The sequence below is a fragment of the Urocitellus parryii genome, chromosome 1 (assembly GCF_045843805.1).
Source record: "Urocitellus parryii isolate mUroPar1 chromosome 1, mUroPar1.hap1, whole genome shotgun sequence".
NCBI lineage: Eukaryota > Metazoa > Chordata > Mammalia > Rodentia > Sciuridae > Urocitellus > Urocitellus parryii.
The window spans coordinates 40,326,777-40,345,562 of NC_135531.1; positions in this window are offsets into that span (position 1 = coordinate 40,326,777).

The following is an 18,786-nucleotide window of genomic DNA, read 5'->3' on the forward strand; positions in this document are numbered from 1 at the left end:
TCATTTCTTTAATCTGTTTCACATTATCTGCTTCTTTGTACTTTTGTGCTATCTGCTGTCCAGTTCTCAAATTTACTTAGTGCTTAATATATTTTCACTTCAAAATTTGTTATTTCTTGGTTCCATATTTTTTCCCTCTGATTTTATCACTGTATTCCATGTTTTAAAAGAAAAATACATACAATTCAGAAGTTCTATGTCAGACTCTTGGTTAATTTTGATTCTTGGATATGTTCTATTCAGGGTTAAACTTTTTTGCTATTATGTGAAATGATTCTTCTTTTCATTTTAATTATTAAACATTATTTGCATAATAATCTTGAAGTTGCGTTTCTAATGGCTCAAATGTACTATGGACGACTTTCTCTGTCAGTCTTTTCTGAGATTGTTCTCCTACTCCTCAAAATCTACAATAAAATCTCCAACTCATGAAAATCCTCCCTTGGACTATGAGCACAGGCTGGAAAATCACAGAAAAATGAGTCTACATTCCTTATCAAAGTATGTTGATAGCACTTTTTAAGGTCTACTTTTGCATATGAATTTTCATAAAAAATCCTGTATTTAAATTGGTTCTACCTCTTTAGAAAGTGTCCCCATTCCTATATGGCTGTATATCTCAATTCTCCAATTTGTCACATACTATCAGAGACTGTATTTCTATCCCAGATGAAGCCCCTTGCTTATTTCTCATTTCAACTAGTTTTCTTAGTTTTTAAAATTCCTTGGTCATTATAAAAATTATTTTTAAGTTGCCACCCAATTTGCTTTCTTCTTATTGTAATAGAAATTTCAATATGGTTTGGAAATAAAAGCTCATCTGTTTTTGCCTTTTTTGTATGCTAAAAATAAAATCAAAAACAATTTTAGCTACAGAAATCATTTGAAAATTATTTTAAACAAATTCACAGTAAGTACATTTACAATTACATGTATTCTTCTAAAATACCCGTTTTATTCTTTTAATATTTAAGTAGAAGTAAATACTACAATAGTAGAATAAAAAGACATAAGAAACATTTATAAAGTAGGCAACATTTATAACTGCCTTGGGGGATAATGAGTTTCAAAACAAAAGTGTTAGCATGCTTTTGAAAAGTGAAGTAAATAAAAAATAAGAACATACATCTCTGGAATGATGATGTTGGCCAGGGGAAAATTATACTGTATTGAGAATTTGGGGTCATGTATATATTCATGATATACATTAGGTTTAAATTAGAATCAGAATATGATATATTTAAGATATGGCAGGTATGCAGTGCTGCTGCTTCTTCAAGAATAACTTGATACTTTGTTTTAAAATTCTAACAGAGTTTGGATAGATGTGTGGCTGACTTCTACTAAATCTGAGCTAGGCTGGATTATGAATGCCAAAAATATGATGAAGTGAGGAACTCTGAATATTGTGTTGAATAATTTTTCACTATCCATTTAGGAATTTACTTTTAGCATCACTTCACAGAGATATATGAACTAATGGCTGTTTATCATTTCAATAGATATTCTACCCAAACCCCTCAAATTCAGACACTCATATTATAAATTGTTGCTGATAAATGTTTTATAGATGATGTAAGATAAAATTATACATCAACAATGCTGAGATCATTGAGTTATTGATTCAATATTCCTTACTAAAATTATCAAGCTAAATATGATGTCAACATAGAGATCAAACAGAAGTGAAACCTCTTAGTCTTTGTCATTATGCTTTCAATTTTCAGGGATGCTTTAAATTTACTGCGCATTTTCTCTTGGCTACCATCAATACTTCATAAGTGTCAGTAAATCAAAATACAAGGCCTGAAAGGTGTAACTTATCTTATGTCTCTTAATCTCTACATATTTATCACTTGCTTTCTTCAGTGTCGTATATTGATAAGACTATAGTAATGGTGAATAATCCATATCATACATACAATTCATGTTTTACTTAAGAACATTTGCAAGATCTCTGAACATACAAAGACATAGATTTTAATGGCAAATAAGTAATTGATGGATATTTGTATTTAACCCTTAGAGTCTATTTTGGGGAGATACAAACTTACATTATTTAAGGGTTCACTAGTTTGAACACAAGCTTGTGTTTTTGATTAAAATAGACAGTGCACTACATAAAGGACTAAAGGGATATTTTGGGTTTTCATAGTTTTTATCCATTTCCATCTTCTTTATTGCAAACTCTTCATAATATAAATTTAAATACTGAAATAGGAAATAGCCTCTCACAGTTAATATTATAAAAACATGTTTGAATGTATTTTTAAATGGAAATCAAATAATTATTTAGGCTAAGATGACAAAGTCACTTTAATATGTAACAAATCTTATTTGTTTGAGTGTGTGATACCTACAAAATTTACAGGATTATGCTATTGGTAACTGTGGTTTTATAAAAAGCAACCAAAAATATTCAGTAATTTGAATAGAATTTTAGATCTAGAGTAGTAGTGTGAAAACTGAAAATATTTTTTGTTAATACAATGGGATAAACATAAAATTAATACTTTGTTTTATATTAAATTCAACAAAACCAGTATCTTAAATTAATAATGTTTTCTATGAATTCATTTGATAGGTATGGTTTGTGCTTTATTTTAAACAAAAAGAAAAATACCATATAAATTGATACCTTTCTTAGAATCATCTAAAATTTTTGCAGCACTGGGGTCAAACCCAGGGCCTCATACAAACATCACAACATTTCTTTAGGTAGATTCCCAGAGATATTTATTTGATTGAGATTAGTCTTAATAGAAAGTTATAAAATATGCTGTCAAATTTCACATTCAAAAACTGGAGTCAGTTTACCACTGATGCAATATTGATTAAAAGGAGCCATTTCTCTGTCTTATTCTTAAATTATGTGGGTTTGTGTGTGTAAACCTGATGGGGCAAAATGATTTTATAATTGTTTCATAAAGTCCATTTTATTAGTAAGAATGAAATTGAACCTTATCTTGCCTCATATTCTTATTTATTTGTGTATTTAATTGTCATTTTTCTATTTGGAATTTTAATCATTGGCTTATTACATATGATGCAATGAAACTATCCTCTGTTGATTATTTCTTTGCTCAGAAGAGTGCATCTTTCATATGTTGGTAGTTTTCTTTTTGGGGGGTTTGGGTATCAGGAATCGAATTCAGGGGAACTTGGCCACTGAGCAACATCCCCAGCCCTCTTTTGTATTTGATTTAGAGACAGGGTCTCACTGAGTTGCTTAGCGCCTTGCTTTTGCTGAGGGGGGCTTTGAACTCTGGATCCTTCTGTCTCAGCCTCATGAGCCGCTGGGATTACAGGTGTGCTTCCCTGCGCCCAGCTGTTGGTTTTCTTTTTTACTTTTATATATAAAAAAAAATGTGTATTATTTATCAGTTCTGGAATGTTCGTGTATGTCTTGGGAAAATATTTCTTATTGCCATTGTTATCACCTATACTTCCTTCCAACAGTTTAATAACTTTTAGTTGAAAAAATCTATTTCTTTCATTTGTGTGGATATTACTTTTTACCTATGCTAAGAGATTGGGACTTGTAAGTATTTTTAGACTCTTGTCAATTATTATCTTATCTTCATTTATTTAATAAATCACTATCATATCTATGTAATTTGAATTACATTTGTCCTAAATATTCACATATGACAATATATACATCTTTTTGTGTCTCATTACTATATTTGTCTTAATACTATATTATAAACTTTGTTATACTTTCTATAGCTTCACCATAAGCTAATAAAGCTATTATCATGCACCCTTATTTGCTCTTACGTGCTAAAATGTTCTTTTTTGGAGTGGTCACTGTAACAGAAGTGGACAGATCTGTGTAATCCAAGAAATTCAACCTCACATAAACAGAGAGAAGAAAGGTGGTTACAAGAGATTGGATCATATGTGGGAGGGAAAAGGGGAGAGGATCACAGGGTACAAAGTGTCATTAGACTGAAGTAAAAACATTAATCATCTTCTGATTTGTACGGGGCACATACTTAATAATGTATTGCTCATCTCAAAATAGCTGAAATAATAACTTTTTATTATTCCAAGATTCTCACACCAAAATATGAAGAATATTCTAGTTAGCCTGATTTAAGTTTTTATATACGAATACGTGAATCAAGTGAATCAAAACAACCTTTAAATATATACAATTCTTATCTTTACTAAAATAAATGTATTAAAATGTTCTTAATAATTACTGTGTAGCTCTCATTTATAAAACTAGCTCTCTCTCTCTCTCTCTCTCTCTCTCTCTCTCTCTCTCTCTCTCTCTTTGGGGGGGATACCAGGGGATTGAATTCAATCCAGAGACATTTAATCACTGACCCACATCCCAGTCCTTTTTCTTTTTCTTTCTTTCTTTTTTTTTAATTATAAGACTGAGTCTCACTAAGTTTCTTGGGGACTTTATAATTGCTGAGGCTGACTTTGAAGTTGCTATCCTCCTGCCTCAGCCTCTTGAGCCACTGGCATTACTTAAAGGTATGCACCACTACACCCGGCTTAGAAAAATTTCTCATCACATCACATCAAGACCACTTATTTTAAATATAAATTATCATTATTTGTCTTAATTTTTAAAACCTGATTTAGGTCAATGCTTGTCAGATTTCTCCACTTTAAAGTTTATGTTTATCTTCCTCTTTACTGTATTGCACTCTTCAGCAGAAAGTCATCTTGTATATCCGATATAGAAGTAGTGGGAAACTGTGCTCCACATCCCCAAAAGCAGATGAGGTACCTAAATTATTTTAAATTCTCCTATTGATTTATTCAATCAATCATTTTTATATTAGAATCATGGATATGCATTTATCATTTATAAATCAGTACTTTATTGTGTTGCTGGAATTTTCCTTGCTCTGGCCACACAGAGCCTTTATTGTCTCCTGTGTTCTTGTATTATTCCTCCAGCATCATTGTTGTTTTTTATTTATTTATTTTCTATTTGTGTGTGTGTGTGTGTGTGTGTGTGTGGTGTGTGTGTGTGTTTGTGTTAAGCATTTTAAAAAATATTTGTCAGGCTGGGGATGTGGCTCAAGTAGTAGTGTGCTCGCCTAGCATGCGTGAGGCACTGGGTTCGATGCTCAGCACCACATAAAAGTAAAAAATAAAATAAATAAAGATATATTGTCCACCTAAAGCTAAAAAAAAATTTTAAAAACTATGCTTTGTCACTACAACATGTTCCAGGATCATCTTTTGAAATTTTTAACATATTTCTAGTAACTTCCATTTCTCAAAAAAATCTCTGTTTCCTTTACTTGATATTAAATATCAAGCCCCAGAGATGATATTTATTAAGGGTTTAAATACATTTCAGAAGTAAAAGTTGTGATTATTTTTTTTAAAAAACTATCTACAAGTATTTTACCAGACATAATATGGCAGTGAGCCACATTTCATTACTTCCTTATTTTGAGTTAACATATCTATTTTAAAAATTAGATTAACTGATAATGCTATACTTCACTAACATTTTCCCTAATAAATGTCATTTGTTTTATGTTTTTAATATATAAGAGAAAGAATGATAAAACTGTTAATGTTAAAGAACTTTTTTTACTAAGGGTAATTATAAAACCATGTTAAATTGATAGACTAGATGGAGAAAAAATAAAATAAATGTTAGAAACTGGGTAATAAAATAAAAGATACAGGGTAAATAGTGTGAAAAATTGTTTAATTCTAAGCAATAATATAATTAATGTTTTTACACATAATTAATTAATTAATATGAGCAAAATATCTATATATATTTTGTATATGCGAAATAAATTTTCACAATTACATTTAAAATTTCTGCATTACATACCAGCATTTTTATATGCTCTGTCTCTTTTCCAATAGTTCCTAAAGTTCTATTAGCATAAGCATTCCCCTGTGCATATCAACTGTATTTTCTCATTTGATTTCTTTCTTGCTATATTATGTAGGTCTTAGATCTAAATTCACATTCTTCTGCTCGGTATTCTGCTAGGAATTTGTCAAATCTGTTGACGCAAATGTACTAAATCAGCTTATTTACACAATTACTTTATTCAGCTCCATTTTGCAACATTGCTGTCTTTGGGTATGCATACACAAGCAACTTTATCTATAGTTAAGATATAAATAAAATATCCAATTTTCTTGACAATACAAATACTGAGCAATTATATGATGAAGATATCAATGTAATTACCAACAGGAATTTTTTCAATTAATCTACTCTTATGTCACTTTATTCTTAACCATTATGTTTTATTTGAAATTCTAATATATTTGCAGCATCTTACATTGATTTTGTGATCATGGAGAAGCTATTTTAATATATGTAAATATATAGCTATTTTATTGGCCAAAATACATTATAAAGACACAAAATTAAATACTTCCAAATTGTCCTTCTGTCTTTATTCCTTTTCCTTCTGAAGAATAATCTCGAAATGTGGTATTGTATTTAACATAACACAAATGCCTTTATATTTTATTAAACTTTCAAAATAACTAAGAATCCTTTGGATGATAACTCTAACAAAGTAACCCATAAACAAAACCAGATTTTATGGCTATTTTTCCATTTTGATGAGAAGTTTTGGAACACTCTAAATAGACTGTCAAGAAAACCATCAGCCTAACTTTAGTGCTTTTTATTTAGAAATATGCCCACTTTTCTTTATATTCACCAGTCCTGAAATAAGAACTTTCAGATGTTACTACAGAACTTTCAGATGTTAGCTATGATGAATTTGATTTAATCCAAATCATTTATGGAAGCTGAAGTAGCAATTGGCAAATATCAAGAAAATAATTTATAAATATCAAGAAAACATTCCATTGTTAAAGTGAAAATGCTTTGCAAGTACTTTACTAAAAATTTTAAACTGGTGTAGATTGTTAATTGATACTAATGAAGTCTTTATGTAATTTGTCAGTCTCCATATTCAGAAAAAGATTGGATATTATGTTTAAAAGAAATTAGAGCATTAGAAGTAGCTACTAAAATTATTAACTTCCTATTGGTTTATTTCTTAGGCTAGAGGGAATTAAAACCCAATGAGAAATTCTTAGTTTTTTTCACTTTGTTTTTTCCTCATACTAAACCTATTGTGTCTTTAATTGTAAAATTTTAAATGGTTTGGGTGTGCAGGTAACTTTCTTTTGGATTAGTCTGAAATCAAACAGTGTCACATTGTGGTGGGAGGTACAAGATGTTAGATGATAGATATCTTCTGTCTTCCATAACATAAATAAGCATTTACAGCAATCAATACAATATACAACACCACTGTTGTCAGATCAAGGTCAATGCCTTGCAAAGTTCCAATAAATAGTAATATTGCAAGAAGGCAGAAAATATGTCTTTTAAATTGTAAGATTGTTATGGGAGAAACAATTTTGTCTGTGCTTATTTATACATCAGGTACACTGGCAATGAGCTGAACTAGTAAACGAGGTAAAGAGGAGTACCTTTAGCTATGGATAATGTAGCTGGAGATTTAATTTGAACTCAGTTGTCTTCACCTTAGTAGTTTGCACAAAAGACTCTACAGGAGAAGTCAAACTTGGCAGTAATTGTTCATGTTTTGCAGAGCTCTTGTGGTAGAAAACGGTCATTATTTACATCATTGTTCCTTTTACAGCATGTAAGTGGTAGATATGTTTAGCAGTTCAAGTAGAAACACAGTAAGAGATGAGGAAAAAAATAATCTTCAAACCAGAATTTAACAATTCTACAAAATGCAGTAATGCTAAAGGGAAGAATCAAGAACTGGTCCTGGAAACAACACAGAGGCCTGAGCCAAGAAATCTTACTAATGATGCCTACAAAGGTACAGAAGGGCCTTGGACAGTCTGTTCTGGATTTGTCCCTGCTGAATCAGCTCATCCCTGATTAGATTACTGATTTTATTGGAAGTCACCAAGCCAAAGGCAATTCTGATGAATACAAAGTTAAACTTCCTCAAAGTATGTTGATGTTGATTAAAAATTCTTTGTGCTCTTTTACCTATTATACTGTCTATGTGTAAAAGTAGTGATGTTCATGTTTTCAGAGGTAAACACATATGATTTCATATTTCAAAGGCCTATTTAAAGCTTTCAGTATGACAAGAAAAAAATATCTTTCTAGCATGATGCTGCTTTCTTAAATCAACTTACATTCAAGTTCTCTGTAGAAAATAGGACACAGGTACTAGTCAAAAACCATATATTGGATACCCACATAGTAGAATACTGCTCAACAATGAAAGGGAACAGATTAGATTAATGATAAATGTAACAAAATGATGTTTCTCAAATACATTGAGCAGATTGAAAGCATCTAGCTGAGTGTGGTGGTACACGTCTGTAATCCCAGTGACTTGGGAGGCTCAGAAAAGAGGATTGCAAATTCAAAGCCAGCCTCAGCAATTTAGCAAAGCCCTAAGAAACTTAACAAGACTCTGTCTCAAAATTTAAAAAATAAAAAATAAAAAGGGCTGAGAATGTGACTCAGTGGTTAAGCACCCAGAATCTAACTCAGTACAAAAAAGAAAAAGAAAAAAAGAAAAAGAAAAGAAATAATCTAAAACTAAGTGCTAACATGTTGCATGATTTTATTTACATGACCATGATATGCTAGAAAATGCAGACTTGTAAAACAGAAAATAGTTGTGTCCAGAGTTTAAGGATTGGGTCACAAACAAATTGTTTAGCATGATAGAGTTATAGACATAGGGATATAAGTACACTTGAAAAACTTCATGGGACTATATATTGACAAGGTAAATTTTATTGCTTATGAATTATGCCTAAGAGGGTCAGAGTTGTAAATATTCCATAATTTAGAAAGCATTGACTACTAGGTATTCTTAAATGTAGTCAATTAAAATTACAAAAATTTACAACATGTTTAATTTTTCAAGCATGAATTTATGCTTTCCCTTACTACACAAAGATCACAAGAGAACATAAAGAATATGAAAAGCTTAAGCTTTCTAATTCCTCTGGTACAAAATATCTTAGATTAGGCAGATTATGAATAATAACTAATTTATTTGTTCCACTTCTGGAGGCTGGAACATACAATATAAGAACAGCAGTTATGGTGTTTGGTGACAGTTGCTGTGTTTCCAAGATGATTACTTGTTTTTGTGTCCTTATGTGTCAGAAGAGTGGAAGACAAGGAATCTCCTCCATTAATACTTCCATAAGGGTCCTAAACCCATCCACGAGGACCCCACCTCATGATTTAAACACCACCCAAAGCCTTCATTTCTTAATATTATTGCTTTGGTGATTAAGTTTTAACCTCACATAAATTTCGGGGGAACATTTGGGACACAGCATTGAGCTTGCATTTTATCTGTTAAAACGTGTTGCCTTCTTAACAAACTGAAGTTTTAAAATGTTTAATTGAAAATTAACATTAAAATTTAATAATCCAGAAGATTCTATTAATCTTTTATTATGTGTTTTGAATCAATAATATGGAAATGATATAATATTAACCAATCTTCCTTTGCCATGATTCTGTATATTTGATATATAAAAAAGCAAGTGGAATGCATCAGCCTATCATCTGATCAATTAGTTAATTTTTTCAAAAGTATGTGTAATCTTTTAACATATCAAATAATTAATCCCATTTGATTTTTTGAAGTGTGTATATATTTATGTATCATATATATATATATATTGGGGGGATACCTGGGATTGAACTCAGGGGCACTTGACCACTGAGCCACATCCCTAGCCCTATTTTGTATTCTACTAGAGACAGGGAGTCACTGAGTTGCTTAGCACCTCACTAAATTGCTGAGGCTGGTTTTGTATCCTCCTGCCTCCCTCCTCCAGAGCTTCTGGGATTACAGGCATTTGCCACCACACCGACTTCTGATGTATATTTCCACCCAAATATAAATAGAACTTTCATTATAAATTTAAATTTTATTTACAAACTCTAAATACTTGACAGACAATGTTGTTCCATTGACGTGTATTTTAACATTTAGTCACCTTTAAGATAGATTGAGTTTGAGGAATTTATGTTATTTATTAAACTAGCCAATGGAAAATAAATCAACAAAAAAATCCATGAATCTTGACTCACTGTTAATTATCATTGTGAACTTTGTTTCAGATTTACAGAAGAAATAAACTGTCAATGTTCAAGGAAATCCTTTTCTTATTTTCTCTTATAGTGAATTTTATTTCAGAATACATATACAGGTCTGTAAGCAATGGTTTGGGAAATCTCAATTTTCCATCAGAATTTAAATTTCTTTCTTTCTCTTGTCTTCAATAATTTATGCTAATGTTTAGATTATTCAGCAAGTTGCCTTTATATTATTAATACACACACACACACACACACACACACACACACATATATATATATATATATATAAAACTAAACTTTATATTCTATCATTCTATAGTATTTTAGAATTCTGTTTTGTTTTATTTGGTCCCATATAAGATAATAATGAAAATATTTTAAAATATTCTAGTTTGAATTGAGTGAACATTAAGTTATCAGTCACTGTACAAGCTCTCAAGATGTCATTAAGATGATTAAAAATAAGACCCTGATTTTGTTATGAATATTGTCAATCAAAATAGTTTACAGGGCTCCTATAAATAAAACAACCTAATGAAAGACAACAAAACTCTAGAGCAACTATCTGCTAACAATAGATGAGAATACAGAATATAATATGGTTTAGTACAGTCTAGGGTGTTCATCATGTTCTTGAGGAATACAATTGTTTGATTAGAATTATCTTGCCTAAAAATGAATCAGAGTTTCCTCTTTACGTGATTTCTAACTTTGCTCCATTCATGACTATATAACCAGATTAACCCCCATTTTATATCAACAATTGTATATACATGCACATACATACATGTATATATATTTTTTTTTCTGATATTCTATTTCAATAAAAAATAAAATACAAAGCTATACTGTTAAATGAGAAAGCATACTTGCATCTTGGGAAATCATTGTTAACTGTTTTTCTGACAAATATAGTAGTACATTCTATATTTGTAAATCAACAATATTAATTTATGCTAGCCATTAGTATATTCAAATATCTCAAACTTATTATAGGTACCAATCATGAACTATAATTTTCAGTTAATTTAAACTGTCCATAAGCGTATTTTTCTCATTGAAAAGAAGACATGAAGAGTTTGAAATATTGGGGTTTTTTCTCAGTTTTCAAAATTGACAATGAGATGAGGATAATATAATCATATTAGAAAAAAGGAAAGAAAGAAACACAGAAAGCAGCATTTCCACTACCTCATCTAGTGGTGTCTTAGTCCATAGGGTCCATTATAGTTCTTCAAAAATTTACTCCCAAACAGATTATTCAGATAACTCTTAAAATTATCCTTCAGATAAAATGAAAAAAAGCTAATAGCCTAATTTTTCAGTATGGAATCATTTGTAAAATTCCAGTATTCAATTTATTGTGATATTTTTTCCTATGGAATTTTCAACTTATCAAGTTCCTGTCATCGTGCTAGGTTGTAAGTTATTAACTAATGTTGCATAATTTATTTTATTTCTTGCATTAATTCTAATCTATTTCAGGTGTTTGCTGCAGTATTCATAACAGGTAACCCATGAAGAAACCTAAGTGTCAAACATTGGATTGTTGGATAAAGTTGATATAAGTGTATATACATAATGGAATATTATGTATTATTAAAATATGATTATATAGTACATATATATAATGAAATATTAAGTCCTAAAAAAATAATGTTTTTAGTCAGTTTTTCACTACTGTGCCCAAAGACCAGACAAAAACAATGAGAGGAGGAAAAATTTATTTGGGGGCTCCTGATTTCAGAGGTCTCAGAACATAGAGGGCCAACTGCATTCCTCAGGGCTTGAAGTGAGCCTGGACATATTGGAAGAAGAGTATGGTGAAAGAAAGCAGTTCTGGACATCATACCAGGAAGCAGAGAGAAATCTCTGCTCAACAAGGACAAAATACATATCCCACAGCCTGACCTCAGGGACCAACCTTCTCCAGCCACACCCTACTTGTCTCTATTTACTGTTCAGTTAATCCCTACCAGAGTATTAATTTATTGATTAGGTTAAGGCTCTCATAACCCAAACATCTCACCACTAAATCTTCTTGTATTGTCTCACATATGAGCTTTTCTAGAACACTTTACATCCAAACCATAACATAAGGGAATCTTGCCGTTGCTGTTACATGGGTGAATCTAGAGGATGTTATGTTGAGTGCAATAAAACAAAGTCAGAGCAACAAATATTGCCTATATGATCTCACTTATGTGGGACCTAAGAAGTCAGTCATAGAAACAGAATAGAAAAATGGTTTCCTGGGCCCAGTGGTTGAAGGAATTTAAGTTATTTTGGTCAAAGAGTGCAGTATTTCTGTTATAAATGAAATATTTATCTACATTTAATGTAAAACATGTTAATTACAGCTAATTATAATGCATCATATACTTGAAATTTGCTTAGATTCTCTCACTACTCACACACAAACAATATACATACACAAATGATAAGCATATGATTTGATAGATATGACAATGGTAGAATTCACTTAACAACATATATACATACCAACAGCATCATATGGTATATAGTAAATACATAGTCAAATTTAATTAATCAAGTTAATTTTAACTCAGTAAAACTGGGGGGAAATACATTAACAAATATTAAGTCACATTTGCATTTCAGTACCACAGATATGAAATATATAGTCAAATCACAACTTTAAAAATCTTGTCTATGATTAGACAGTGGACAAGTATCTGTGATATAAAGCATCAACTCATATGACCTCTTCAAAAATTATTTGAAGATGACTTGACTGAAGAAATCATAAATCTCTAAATAGCTTGCTTTTCTAGGAGCCACAGCAAAAGTATTATGATACATGGCACCTTTGGTTAAGGTGACTGCCAGCTAGCCATTGAGATGATATGATTATGTTAAGATTTACATTCATATGGAAATTGGACTCCTGCTGTTCACCTTGGCCTGCTACGGGACTCATGTTACTGGACTCCTGGAGAGTTCCCATTGGTTGGGGAAGGATAGTAGGAGGGAATTTCCAGGGGAGGTGCGGCCCCGGTTCCGGTAGACGACACACGTGTGTGGACCAGCTTGCTAGCAGGGCGCACACGGGGCACTGGCGGTCTTTTTAAAAATAAAACTTTGTTCCTGCTTGAGTGGCTTGTGATTCTGTGCCCAGCTGGGTTGCGGCATTGCTTAATTAAAACAGGCATTTATAATGCTTATGTTCTACAAAAAGGCAGCAGAAGCAATATTGCTTAACAAAAGTTGTAACTTGGCATTATGTTTGTGGCTTTCAGAAGGTAAGGAAACAACAGATTTACTCATCAGTAGAAATTGGCTCACAAATAAATTCTCAGGCTATTCTGACAAAATATTTCTGAGAAATATAGAATTATATCTCTGTACTTGGCAGTAAAATTTACATTAGAGTAAGTAAAAAGAATTTCAACTGTATAAACAAGTAAAAGAGTCCAAATGCATTTGAACAGAAATGGGCTCCCATGTATAAGGAACTATGGATGTATTATTCAATCTTTTCAGAAAATTTTGCCAAAATGTACTATGATTACTCTTAAGGAACATTGAAATGTTTATGGAAGTAAAATTTCTTTTTGACTTTTTTTAGTAAAAAGAAAAAAACAGTAATAAAACTAATAAAAAAAACTAATAAAAGCTCTAATCTTAGAGCTCTAGGGGTAATGACGAATTGAACTTCTTACCAAGTATGGGCTAACTCATAGATGAAATTTTCATAGAATTTGAACAATATTAATTTAAAAAATAGCATCAAGGACAGTTCACTTTTCAATGCTAAGAAAGTAAATTCTATTTCTACACCTCTTTGCCACTAAGAGCAATACCTTGTATTGTATCCTTGGTGAAACTGTCAATATATATATTTTCTGCATCAATGCTGTAAGGCAACATCAAAGAGCCATGCAAGTAGAGAATCAATATCTTAATGCCAGCAGCAGCAGCGAAACTGTGACCGAGATTGCGTTTACTGTTGATCAGGTTACAGCCTCTCCATCCAAACCCTCTAAAAGTACCAGCAAGCACACCCAGAACCCACTTGGCAGAGCCTTTCTTTTAGCTGTAGCTATTGAACAAATTTCACTTTTATCTCACAATGAGAGTGTGGTGGTTAAGAAAGAAACAGATATTTTATTTTTTTTAAAAAAAGCAATAGGAAAGGGTTTCTAAGTAGTTCATTAAAGGGCACTGTTTCAAGATAGCAGTGCCTATTGAATTGTAGCTCTAAGGAAGCTGAAGCTATGCAAAAGCTCAGAGACAGAAGTGCAGTGGGGGAACATTAGGCTGGCTTAGGCTGAACAATTGATTTCTGACAGCTCGCCAGACATGTGGATATCAAAAGGGAAAATGGAGAGGAGTTAAAGATAGTATCAGAAATATTTCCACTCATTGCCATCTAATTCAGATCCAACTTGTCATGAATAAAATGGACTATTTAACATACTTGCTCTATACTTTTAACAATATTATTATTATTAACAATGATATTTCCTCAATTAGAAAATCAAGGTTTTTTTTTTTTTATTTTTTTTAAAGAGAGAGTGAGAGAGGAGAGTGAGAGAGAGAGAATTTTTAATATTTATTTTTTAGTTCTCGGTGGACACAACATCTTTGTTGGTATGTGGTGCTGAGGATCGAACCCGGGCCGCACGCATGCCAGGCGAGCGCGCTACCGCTTGAGCCACATCCCCAGCCCCAGAAAATCAAGGTTATAATTGATTATAATATATTCTAGAATAATATATCACAGCATTTAGATAGACCAAATGTGTAATAGTTTGAAACAGACTATCGTCTGTAGCAAAAAGAGGGAAAAATCTTTGATATCAACTTGCTGTTAGACCACATATTTTGTGAAAAATGTACTCCAAACAAAAAAGGTTTGAGAATTTAATAACTGAGATTTAATGTTGAGGTGAACTCAATGAATACATAATTCATGTCATAAGAAATTATATTTCTTGAATGAGTTTCAGGCATATTTTTTGTGTGTAATAATTAAAATACTGCTACATAGAGATTAGATGTATATAAGGTCAGCATCAATAATATTATTGTTTTTAAAATGATACAAAGCACCTTGAGACTGATCTGGACAATTGAAAACCACTTTTTCATCACAGCGTATATTTAAGTCAGCACAGGGATTTCGTACCTACCTTACTATCCTATTAATATGGTTTCACAGCCATCCGCATCCCTGATATCCACCAGGCCTGTCACATTGCTTCTTTTCCATACTTTTTATTTCTTCAAAATTTTCATTTTAACTAATATATTTAGGATACTAAGCATTATTGCAGAAGGCAGATTGCTTTTTCTTATATCAGTTGGTGAGACTATATGGAAAGAGTTGTAGAGGAATGTGGAACTCCACCACGAGGCTTATTATTGCAGAGTTTAACTTCTCATGCTATCCTCCTTGAATCCCCACTGTTAACCACAGTGCTAGATATATAAAGATCTGCCTTATTGTTTCTTTTCATTATGTTTTGAATTAATTAAGATGAAGTGGACTCATTCCGTAAGGCCATGTTTTATGACACTTAAGTGTCAAAGTATAATGTGCCACTGATTTTAAAGGTTATATTTTCAAACTTTTACGAATGAGCGAAGAAGATTTTCCCAATAGTTTCCATCATTCAGTTTTCTATGGCTAGTGTTTTTCTTTAAAAAGAAAAATGAAAAAAAAAATAATGACACAGTAAAGGTTTTATCACTTGTATTAAATACAATGGGAGTATGTATCTTATTTAAAGAAAAAATCATTATGGGTACCATGGAGCAAGTCTGTAACCCCAGCAGCTCAGGATGCTGAAGCAAGAAGATTGTAAGTTCAAAACTAGATCTTCAATTTACAGAGGCCATAAATAACTTAGTGAGACCCTATCTCAAAATAAAAAATAAAAAAGGGCTTCGTATGTGGCTTAGTTGGTAAGTGCCAGTGAGTTTAATGTTCCATAGCAACATAAAACAAACACAAAAACAATCAAACAAACAAAAAAAAGAAAGAAAGAAAGAAAGAAAGAAAACACAGTTTCAAAGCAAATTTTCCCTCCTATAATGCTTGAGAGGAGGTACTGCTTTCAATATTGATAAACATATGATGATTATTTTATTATTAGCATTGTGAATAAAATGATAAATAACAATATTATTTCAAAGAAAAGAATTTGTATTAAATGTTTATGGATAAATTAAGAATGTGATATTTTCCTAATCTAATAAATTTGCTAAACCAAAATTGATTTGCATTCTCAATTTTAAGAATTCATGGGAGGAATATTTAGTTCAATTTGTATTTAAATAATTCTAATTCTAATTCTAATTTATGTAAAATTATGAAGTTTCTACCAAAAATGTTGAAAGTATAAATTATATGTACAAAAAATAAGTTTTTGAGAAATTATTTTTTAGTTCTATATCAATACAATACCTTTATTTTATTTCTTTATTTTGATGTGGAGCTGAGGATTGAGCCTGTTGCATCACACATACTTGGCAAGTACTTTGCCACTAAGCCACAACCCAGCTCAGAAAAACAGTTTTATTTGTGAAAATATATATTTAGGTCTGCCTTATTGTTTCTTTTCATTATATTTTGAATTAATTAAGATGAGATTGACTCATTTTGTAAAGCCATGTTTTATGACACTTAAGTGTCAAAGTATAATGTGCCACTGATTTTAAAGGTCATTTTTTTGTAAACTCTCACCCAAATAATTCCCTTGACCCACACAATAATTGCAGATTGTTATGAATATTTTCCTTTTATTAATCATACGCTTGAATCCCATGAATTTTCATCAATGGTTCAAATGAAAATTCCCTTTCACCTTTGTACCTAAAATTTGGACCATTTTCTCAGAATTTTTTCCCCTTAAGATTCAATTTCTACACATTCTTATATTTATTTCTGGGCTCTTCATTGTCCTGTGATTTATCAATATCTGTTAAAAATATTATATCCAAAACTGAGCAAAATAACTCTGATGTGAACTCTCTGGGTCACTCTTCCACTCCCCATCAACAAATGCTGACACTTTTCAGAATTCTAAAACTGCATGCTTAAATTTTACTTCACACTTATGCTTAGATTTCATATAATTTTCCACATTTAACATTTTTGCATCAATCCAAATGGCTTCAAAAATAACATCAGGTTATTGATTTATAAAAACAAAGAAAAATCCAAATCTTTTGCATGCATTGGACAGTTGCATATATAAAGTTGTCCAAGTTTCATAATTCAAGTTCATCTTGAGGCTTCATAAGACATATTTATCTCTCTTTTGAACATATATCTCTCAGTTGTCTTGTATGTGTCAGGCTTTATTTAGGCATTTTTTATTTATAGGCACTATATATCTTACTCCTTAAAAAGTTAAATGAGGCTGGTTGGGCAGATGATGAGTAATAAATAATTAAATTACCTAACATGTCAGAAGAAAAGAACTATGAAAATAAAGGCACTGGTTGTAATGGAATCAGGAAGACTAGGAAGGGTAGTAATGGTAGGTATCATTTGAGTAAGACTTTAAGGAAGGAGGAAGTTGAAAAAGACCCATTTTGTATCCCAGTTGAGTGGAGCTGTGAAAGAAGCAAGCAGATATAAATAAGCAGAAATGGGGAGGAGGAAGAACAAAATAAATGCACAAACACCTAGTGGAAGAAATAAAGAAATTTAAGGCAAAATAAAACATTAACACATTATAGTTAAATGTCAACTGATTTATTATTAAATTAAATTTTCTAATCCAATTATACAGCAACTTACTAGTTGTTTACTTTATTAATTTTCCTCTTCTCTCCAAATTATAAAATCTTTCCTTTTGGCCCATATCTTTGCAAATTCTCTGACACTTCAGAAGCAATCAGAAGACACATTCCTCATCTACCATCCTGTCTGCCCTACATTCTACCTCTCCTGGTTTGCATTTTTTTTTCTCACTGTCTCTGCTTATTCCCAATCCTCAAAGCACTGAAGTAACCCTGTATTCAATGTTTAGATCTATTTATTTTCTATCTACCTGGCATTTTTTGCTGATTTTTCCTGTGTATTTTCCTTATAATATGTCATTAACGGGCTGATGTTCCTTCCCCAAGTCCTCCTTATTTATTTATTTTGGTTTGTTATAGACTTTTCCCATGAATACAAAAAGTGAGATGTCTGGCTGCTAAAACATTCATATGATTGTGCTGTTACTCCCCACCACCACAGATGTCCATTTATCCATCCTTCAAATCTGTGAAGATGTTATATTACATGGCAAAAAAATGACTCTGAAGATGTGCTTATGATTTCAGATCTTAAAATAGATACTGAATTATCCAAGTGATTCCACTTTAATCCTATGAGATCTTAAAATCAGAGCCCTCATCCTCTGGCTGGAGGTCGAGTTATGCTCACAGAAGAACTTTGAGAGATTTCAAGTATTAGGACATAAGGCACTACTATTGACCTAATACAGTTGGCCATATGCAAAGACTAGTTGAGGCCTCAAAGGGCAAAATGAGACAGAGAGATGACAACTAGCAAGGAAATGGAAACCTCAGTCCTGTAAACACCAAGAGCTAATTTCTGCCAATCATACAAATGAGCTTAGAAACAGGTTATTCTTCAGGTTCTCCAGAGTAAAAGATAGCCCTTTCTGCCAACACATTGATTTGTGAGACCCAGGACAAAAGATTTAGCT